Source organism: Capricornis sumatraensis, chromosome 4 (genome assembly GCF_032405125.1).
Source record: "Capricornis sumatraensis isolate serow.1 chromosome 4, serow.2, whole genome shotgun sequence".
NCBI lineage: Eukaryota > Metazoa > Chordata > Mammalia > Artiodactyla > Bovidae > Capricornis > Capricornis sumatraensis.
Genome location: NC_091072.1, coordinates 76,069,270 through 76,077,721, shown reverse-complemented (window position 1 = coordinate 76,077,721; position 8,452 = coordinate 76,069,270). Strand labels below are relative to the sequence as shown.

Here is an 8,452-nt window from a genome sequence, read left to right as displayed (position 1 = left end):
GGGTCGCAGAGTCGGACACGACTGAGCGACTGAACTGAACTGAATACATTATACACACTAATAACGTGAAACTCTTCACAGTTCTTCTGTTTGATGCCTGGTTGGTGGCATAAATTAAATTGTGAAAATCAGAAAAACCTAAAGCATGAATACCATGCTCTGCAATGGTCTCATCTTCTATAAGCCAATTTCATTTCCTCATATAAGAAAAAAAAAATGTTAAACCAGATCGAACTTCTGCAAACATGTTTTAACTCTGAATAAATCTGTGTTGTAGGAAAGCAAGATATTCGCACTTCTCTTCACAAAAATGGAAGAGGCCCTCAGGTCTGTTCAACAAATATATGGTTAGGAATTGCCTTTACTTCATAGCATCATTCATAGTTTTACAACTATTTATTATTTTTTCTAAAGGACAATTAGCCATATAAATTTTTATTGTTGTTTCAATTGTTTCTTAAGGGATAATACACATATTTTTAACTTATCAGCCTAATCAGCATTGATATTCTATGACTTCATTACTTATATATGATCACTTATACTTCCCACCTTCTGTTTCACTTCACACTATTCAATGTACAAATGTGCAATATCCAAAGATAATGAACTTACAGCATTATATTTTAAAAACTTATATAAAGACAAAAACAGAAGTGAGTAAAGTAGAACCACCCTGGATGAACTGGAGGATTGAAAAGAAACCTCATTCACCTAACCCTTCCTTTCTCCTACTCCCAACAGTGAAAGTGAAAGTGAAAGTCACTCAGTCCTGTCTGACTCTTTGCAACTGTATCAGTTCAGTTCAGTTCAGTCGCTCAGTCGTGTCCGACTCTTTGTGACTCCATGATATATAGTCCATGGAATTCTCCAGGCCAGAATACTGGAGTGGGTAGCCTTTCCCTTCTCCAGGGGATCTTCCCGACCCAGGAATCGAACCCAGGTCTCCCACATTGCAGATGGATTCTTTACCAGCTGAGTCACAAGGGAAACCCAAGAATACTGGAGTGGGAAGCCTTTCGCTTTTCCAGGGGATCTTCCCAACCCAGGGATTGAACCCGGTTCTCCCACATTGCAGGAGGATTCTTTTCCAACTGAGCTATCAGGGAAGCGACTCCCAATAAGGCTACATAAAACTGCCATCACTCAACCACCTGTTTCCTTGGCAACTACATAGAAAGAGTTCTCTCACAAATAATATCAAGTTCAAAAATGTCAGTAACGTTAAGGCTCTCATCTCATGTATACCTCTTATTTATAGATGCAATACAGTCCATGAACAACATTTTCCAAACAACATAAAAATCAAGCCCAACTGACTTCTATTACAAGGGGAAATGTTTGCTTCTTAGAAATGAGGTATCAATTTGCTAACATGAAGTCAAATATTAAAGAATGAGTTAAGACTGGATTTAATGTCTCTGAAAGGATAAAACTGCAAAAATAATGCCTATTTCCATCCAGTGAGTTAGTGAAAGTCGCTCAGTTGTATCCGACTCTTTGCGACCCCATGGACTATGCAGTTCATGGAATTCTTCAGGCCAGAATACTGGAGTGGGTAGCCTTTCTCTTTTCCAGGGAATCTTCCCCACCCAGGGGTTGAAGCCAGGCACACTGCAGGTGGATTCTTTACCAACTGAGCTATCAGGGAAGCCCCTAATTTCCATCTAGGAGGGCTTAAATGAATGACAAGAAACATGTATTATTTATCAGGAAGCCCATCATCTGTCAGTACCAAGCACACGACAACAAAATGAGGAAGCACCCAATGAACAAATATCTGTTGGCCATACACGGCATTAATTAACTTAAGAGACATGTACGTCCTCTGTGTTTTTTAGTTGTATGCAAGTCCATTCAAATGTTGACAATGTGATCTAACATATCTCAGATAAGAAATCAAAAAGAAATGTCTAAATTGACTTTAGACATTCTAATAACATATGGCAGAAATTATTAAGACTAATTCATTATATTCTTGAACTATTAACTTTTTAACTTAGTATTTAAAAATTCATTGTATGCTTGAACTATAGAAACTCTACAAAACCAAGGCCCAATAATTTTCCTTGGTGGGGTTATCTCCTCTCATTTAATCAATGTAAAGGACAATCTTGATGTATAAAGAAAAACTCTCATCTACACTAGAAAATGACCTGGAGTTCAGTGATATGTCATACCTCCGAGCCACTGAGAATTCCTAAAGGGCCTTCACAGTCCCATATGGTCATTAGGAAAATGTCCCTTTTTCAGCAGATTAGTTATTTTAATCCATTTCCTATTCTCCCCTTTTCTGCCCCAGCTAACCTTGGTGGCTCAGGTGGTAAAGAAGCTGCCTACAATGTGGGAGACCCAGGTTTAATCCCTGGGTTGGGAAGATCCCCTGGAGAAGGAAATGGCAACCCACTCCAATATTCTTCTATGGAAAATCCCATGGACAGAGGAGCCTCGTGAGCTACAGTCCATGGGGTCACAAAAGAGTCAGATACGATTAGTGACTAACAACATAATAATACCTTCTTCCAGGCTTTCAATGATTGACTTTAGTGAGAAATTTCAACCACGGCCCTGAAGAGGATCCTGTGTGCCTCCTAATAAAGTTGACTTTCTGGTTAACTGAAAACTGTGAGCTTAGTGAGTCCAAAGTTTGGCATCAGACCGAGACTTCAGCGAATACAGGGCAGTGGCCCAGCTTCCCCTGGGTGCATGACCCAACCCCTCTGTGACTGCATGAGCACAGATGGCCTTCTGATTGGCTCCATAAAAAGTTCTTTAAGTGGTGCCCTTAGAATAGCATTCAGAACCACAAAGGAAATAAATGAAAAGAAGGCACATTACTGCACTTGATGTCATAAGAGAAAATTTTTCAAAAAATGTATGTGCTGCTGATGCTGCTGCTACGTCGCTTCAGTCGTGTCTGACTCTGTGCGACCCCATAGACAGCAGCCCACCAGGCTCCCCCGTCCCTGGGATTCTCCAGGCAAGAACACTGGAGTGGGTTGCCATTTCCTTCTCCAATGCATGAAAGTGAAATGTATGTGAGTTGTACAGAATTTGAGCTTCTTTCGTAAGATTGTTTTTCTCCTTTCATATAGTGGCCAGTATTGCAGAATGATACTTCTTTAAGATATGCAGAAGAATAATCCAGAATCTGTGATATTTCCAATACTGAGAAGTGGAACTACTCAAATGCTCATTATTCATTGGCAACAAAAAGAAAAGGCCATCTGGTATATCAAGTATCAAACTCCTGTGACACGGGTTCTCCCATGGAGAGACTTTACCACTGATGTGTCAACCTGTGAAAGGAAAGACAGAAAACTCTGGAGCTATTCCCACTGAAAATGTCAAAGACCCAGTAATATCCTCCTTCATTTTCTGATGGTCCCATATTTTCATTCCTGGAAAGTTCTCTATGAGTTTTAATCTGCTGATGATCCTCTCCTCCACTCCTAACCACAGTCACTTGATGACACATTCCATTCATTCAAAAGTCTGAGGTTCCTACTATGCCCATCCCTGGCTGCTGAGCTAGAGATGGTAACTTCCCACTCCTTGGAATGGTACCTTCCTTGGAGGGTACCCAGGTATCACTACTCTCCCAAAGATGCAATTGTTCCAATTGTTCCGCTGCCTTGCACAGCTTATCAGAAATTTCTCTCTTCCCTCCACGCACAACACTGAGGGCCAGTATATCTTACAACCTGGGCATAAATCCTCTCACTGCAGAAAGTTGACACCTGGAATGAGGTGTCACAGATAGATACTGGATTTCTAGGGCTACTAATTCCCCCTAATTGGCAAGAATTCCATTAGGGTGATGGCAGGAGATATTTTCAGCTACTTAAACAGATCTGATTCCCATGGAGACAGTGTGAATAGTGTGAGGGAGCATAGGAGCAGACAGCTCTGAGAACAATCTCCAGTGGGTGAAGTTGTCTTGAGTCTCTGACTAAGTCTAACATTTCTATCTTTCTCTGCTGATCAAATACCTCCCTCATGCACATAAAGTCTGAATTTGCCCCTAAGCTTTGAGGTCTCTTGAGCCAACCTGTCCAGACTGACCCTACACACACACACGTCATTAATGCATGAATTCATTCCAAAAATGTCTGTAAACAACTACTGTGGGCAAGGCTTGTCTAGAACATCTCTGAAATTATCTTTTCACAAAGTTTGCCCTTCACCATGATTAACTGCCCCACCCTTCACTTTCCACAGTTTTCTTGTATTTTTACTCTTGTAAAAAATCAGACTCAGCCTCTCACAGTTCAGCATGAAGTGATGCCAGTATCATCCACTTGGTAAGTAAATGAAAACTTGTAACTGAATTCCTTGATCCAGAATTGAATGGAAAGATTTTATCAGGGTTTAAAGAAACTGACTACATCTGTGTAAGGTGTCGTCTAGGATGGGGAAGTTAGGTCGCCTCCTTTCTCTGTGATACCCTCTAAATCACACGATGCAGCAATTGATGTCTTCATGCACAGTAAATATGGATGCAAGAGAAGAGAGAAAAGAGTTCTCCAGAAATACCACACTGACTAAATACAAGAGATTCCAGACATATTCTTACCTACTGTGAGGCCCTGAGTTTGCCATGGACACTGTGGTCAGGTCTCCCTGTGAATAAAGGTGGAATGATGAACACAATTTTCAGAATAGGTTGAAAATATCCAAATAATTGAGGTACTTTAAAATAGTTAAGCTTTGCAAAAAAAAAAAAAAAACTAAGTCCAATTCATTATTTTAATTTGCTTTAATACGTTTCATGAGAAAGTTTTGCTTTCAACAATATTTACATATTTATCCATGCATAATCCTCAAAAGTAAATTCTTCAGTTGCCAATGCTTCATTAATACTGGATCCAGGTTCTACAGATACACAAAGGTAAGCATTGCACTGTTTGTCCAGACCCCCAGGTAACATTCACTAATTTAAGATGGGCTTAAGCTGATAGCTTTGTTACTGTGATCAGAATTTAAGCTTCTCCTGATTATTCAGTTTATGGTCATAGATTGCTGGCAAGGACAGAGTGACCAAAAACAGGTGCTCTGTGAAAGAAAGCAATTTTAACACTTTTGTGAATTCAGAAAGTTACCTTGAGTTAGATGGTAGAGTGCTAAACAAAAGAAGAAAACTGGTCAGTCAGCCTAAAATGACAAAGACAGGCAGGAATCTTCATATTATGAGACATGCCCTAGTACATAGAACTATGAATTAGGATTCAAAATTATCCAGAGTATAGCATCCCTTCCCAAATGTACTGCTCACCATCCTGGTCCTCATGAACAACTAAGTGAAACTAAGGGCAAGAGGATGAAAATTACGGTTAAGAAAAAACTGTAGTAACATTTCACCCAACCCTCAAAGAGCAATAAAGGAATAATGCACCCATATCAAAACTGGAAGGAGCTTCTTCCATTATTGCAAAAGGTCTGTACCCTCTAAAGAGGGATATATCATCAGGAATTTTGCAGTGACATGAAATAACATGATCCATGTTGATAACAGCATCCTTGAAATTCAGTAGCAGAACTTCTGCCAGGCATTAGTGCTATTTGGACATTTGGAAAAAAAGGAAGGAAATTATGCTTGGAGGTGTGGGAGTCTTGTCTGAGGCACCCATGAAATACCAAATAGAAGTTTCTAGACTCATACTAAAGGCATAACTGAAGCTAACACAGAATGGAAATGAAGTATAAGAACTGGTGGCTTATGATTGCTGTTATTATGATGGGATCCATGTTCACAAGGGGTTCACAGTGTGGAGGAAAAAACTGAGATGTGTGTTAAACATCAAATGAGAAAAGAAGCAAATTTCAGACTCTGACATAACACAGAGAACCTAGCATTTGAACAGAGAGCAGTAGGGAGCAATCAAGACAGGGTACAAGAGAAAAGCTCAGGCTGGAAGGGCCATGAGAATGTAGATCAACTAAATTAAGGAGGAAGACATTTGAAGTAGAGAAAAGTAGTATAAACATAGACAGAGGGAAATACAAACCAATCTGACATCAAAAGTAACTTAAAACTTTGAAAAGTTAAGGAAAAACAAAGATGAACTCCAACTGTAAGAGTAGGAAAAGAGTCTATGATGCCATGCACTAAAATTAGGTCTGACTTAGCCAAAATAATTGAATTCATTTCCTGGTTCTTATACTGTTTCTCAATGTGTCATTATAAAATCTTCATGAATATCAGTTTCATCATGAATAAAATGGACATGAGTGACTGCCAAAATAAATGACAAAATCACAGTAAGAATAAATTGAAAGTGATTAAGTATGGACCCTATACATAAAAATCTCATTAAAAATTAATATCCTATTAAATTTAAAAGCTACTAGGTGACCATGAGCAAAGAAATAATGATTGGGGAACAAGGAGCTGAGAGAAGATTTAGAACAACTGCTGCAGATAATGGTTTTCAAAACTAAATGATTATAAGGATTTCTAAACTATAAGAAGAATTCAACCAAAATGAAATACTATATATGAGTAGATGAGCCAGATACAATCATTTTTTTCAGTTAAAACCCTATGGAAAAAGAATAGGATTCTCTGAAGTATATGAAGACTATGACACAAAAACAATATAAAAAATCAACATACACACAGTGAGGACAAGTTTGAGATGTTATTACACAGTATTCGGGGAGACCAGGGAGGGATGGTGAGGAAAAGTGAGGATGACATAAAGGAAAGGGACAATTACAAGTGATCTCATTTCTCTTTCTATTGTTCTTCAAGGAAACAGCCTCCACAAATGGCCTTGAGGAACCACAGCACCATCACCGAGTTCATCCTCACTGGGCTGTCAGACGACCCCCACATCCAGGCTCTGCTCTTTGTGCTCTTCCTGGTGATTTACCTCCTGACCGTGATGGGGAACCTGACGGTGCTGCTGCTGATCAGGGCTGACTCCCACCTCCACACGCCCATGTACTTCTTCTTGAGTAATCTATCATTCCTAGACCTCTGCTTCTCCTCTGTCACTGTGCCCAAGCTCCTGAAGGACCTCCTGTCTGAGAGGAAGGCTATCTCCATAGAGAGCTGCCTGGCTCAGGTCTTCTTTGTGTTTATCACTGCAGGGACTGAAGCCTGTCTGCTCTCTGCCATGGCCTATGACCGCTATGCTGCAGTCTGCCACCCGCTGCTCTATAGCCAGGTGATGAGCAACCAGCTCTGTGTGAGGCTCGTGTTGATTTCGTGGGGTCTGGCCTCTCTTGACGCAGTCATCATTGTGCTTTTGGCTGTTAACCTGGACTTCTGTGAGGCCCAAACTATCCACCACTACACCTGTGAGCTGCCCTCCCTCTTCCCTCTGTCTTGCTCTGATATCTCCATCACTATCAGTATCTTGATCTGCTCAATCTTACTCCATGGATTTGGAACCTTCCTCCCAATAATCTTCTCTTATGCTTGCATTGTCTCCACCATCCTGAGCATCAGCTCCACCACAGGCAGAAGCAAGGCCTTCTCCACCTGCTCCTCCCACCTCATCGCAGTGATCCTGTTCTTTGGGTCAGGTATGCTTCGCTATCTCATGCCTTCCTCTGGTTCCTCCCTGGATTTGCTCTCTTCCTTACAATACAGTGTGATCACACCCATGCTGAATCCCCTTATCTACAGCTTCAAAAACAAGGAGGTAAAGGGAGCTGTGAAAAGGACTTTGGGGAAATATATCTGCACTATTGCACAGGTTGAACTAAGTCACATTTACCCAGCATACCTGGAAAGACTAAATTTCTTCTTGTGTTCCCTCCTGTTCTGTTTCCAACCTCTCCCCCTACACAGAGACAAGTAGGACTCAGGAAAGAACACACAGCTTCCCTGAACATCCCAGGTAATGATTACAAAGGAACCCTCACTTTTGAGACCCTATTTGGAAATTCTATGCTGCACCGAAGTGGGACACAATGTAAAGAAACACTTCCACAAAGCCCATCAATAACACAACATGAAAAAAAACAGGGATTATTCGAATTCTCAAAAGGCATAAAAGTCACAAGAATTTCTACTTAAAATGATTCATAAATAAATATTCAAATCATTCTTCCTGTATTTGATAAATGCTTCATAATAAAATGTCAGATTGGGAGAATGACATTTGCAATAACCAGAAAAAATTTATTATAAGCTCATATTACTTATCAGAATTATGCAATTTCTCTACAATGTATTTATATGAAGATAAGATCTGATATTTAAATTTCCATAGAAGAAGTAGAACCTATGAATATTTGAAGATGACATAATTCTATGGAAAGCCTAAAAACTCCTCATAGGAAAATAAACTTATTGGCACTCCAAAGAATTTAATAGGCAAAAAATTAATATTAATACAATCAGTACTATTTCTATATACTAGCCACTGTTAAGTAAACAAAAAATATGCATCAGGCAGAAAAAGATACATTCACTCAGGATTAAACTTGATAAGTAGTT

General features: G+C 39.8%; 1 non-coding gene and 1 pseudogene across 1 annotated transcript; both read left to right on the top strand.

Annotated features, from left to right (window-relative positions):
- The first annotated feature begins 268 nt into the window (after nucleotides 1-268).
- Nucleotides 269-390, top strand: LOC138079439 (U6atac minor spliceosomal RNA). Its single transcript, XR_011144907.1, has one exon. It is a non-coding gene; the product is annotated as a U6atac minor spliceosomal RNA (small nuclear RNA).
- Nucleotides 391-6,770: 6,380 nt separating this feature from the next.
- Nucleotides 6,771-7,711, top strand: LOC138078524 (olfactory receptor 8S1-like; annotated as a pseudogene).
- Nucleotides 7,712-8,452: the final 741 nt, after the last annotated feature.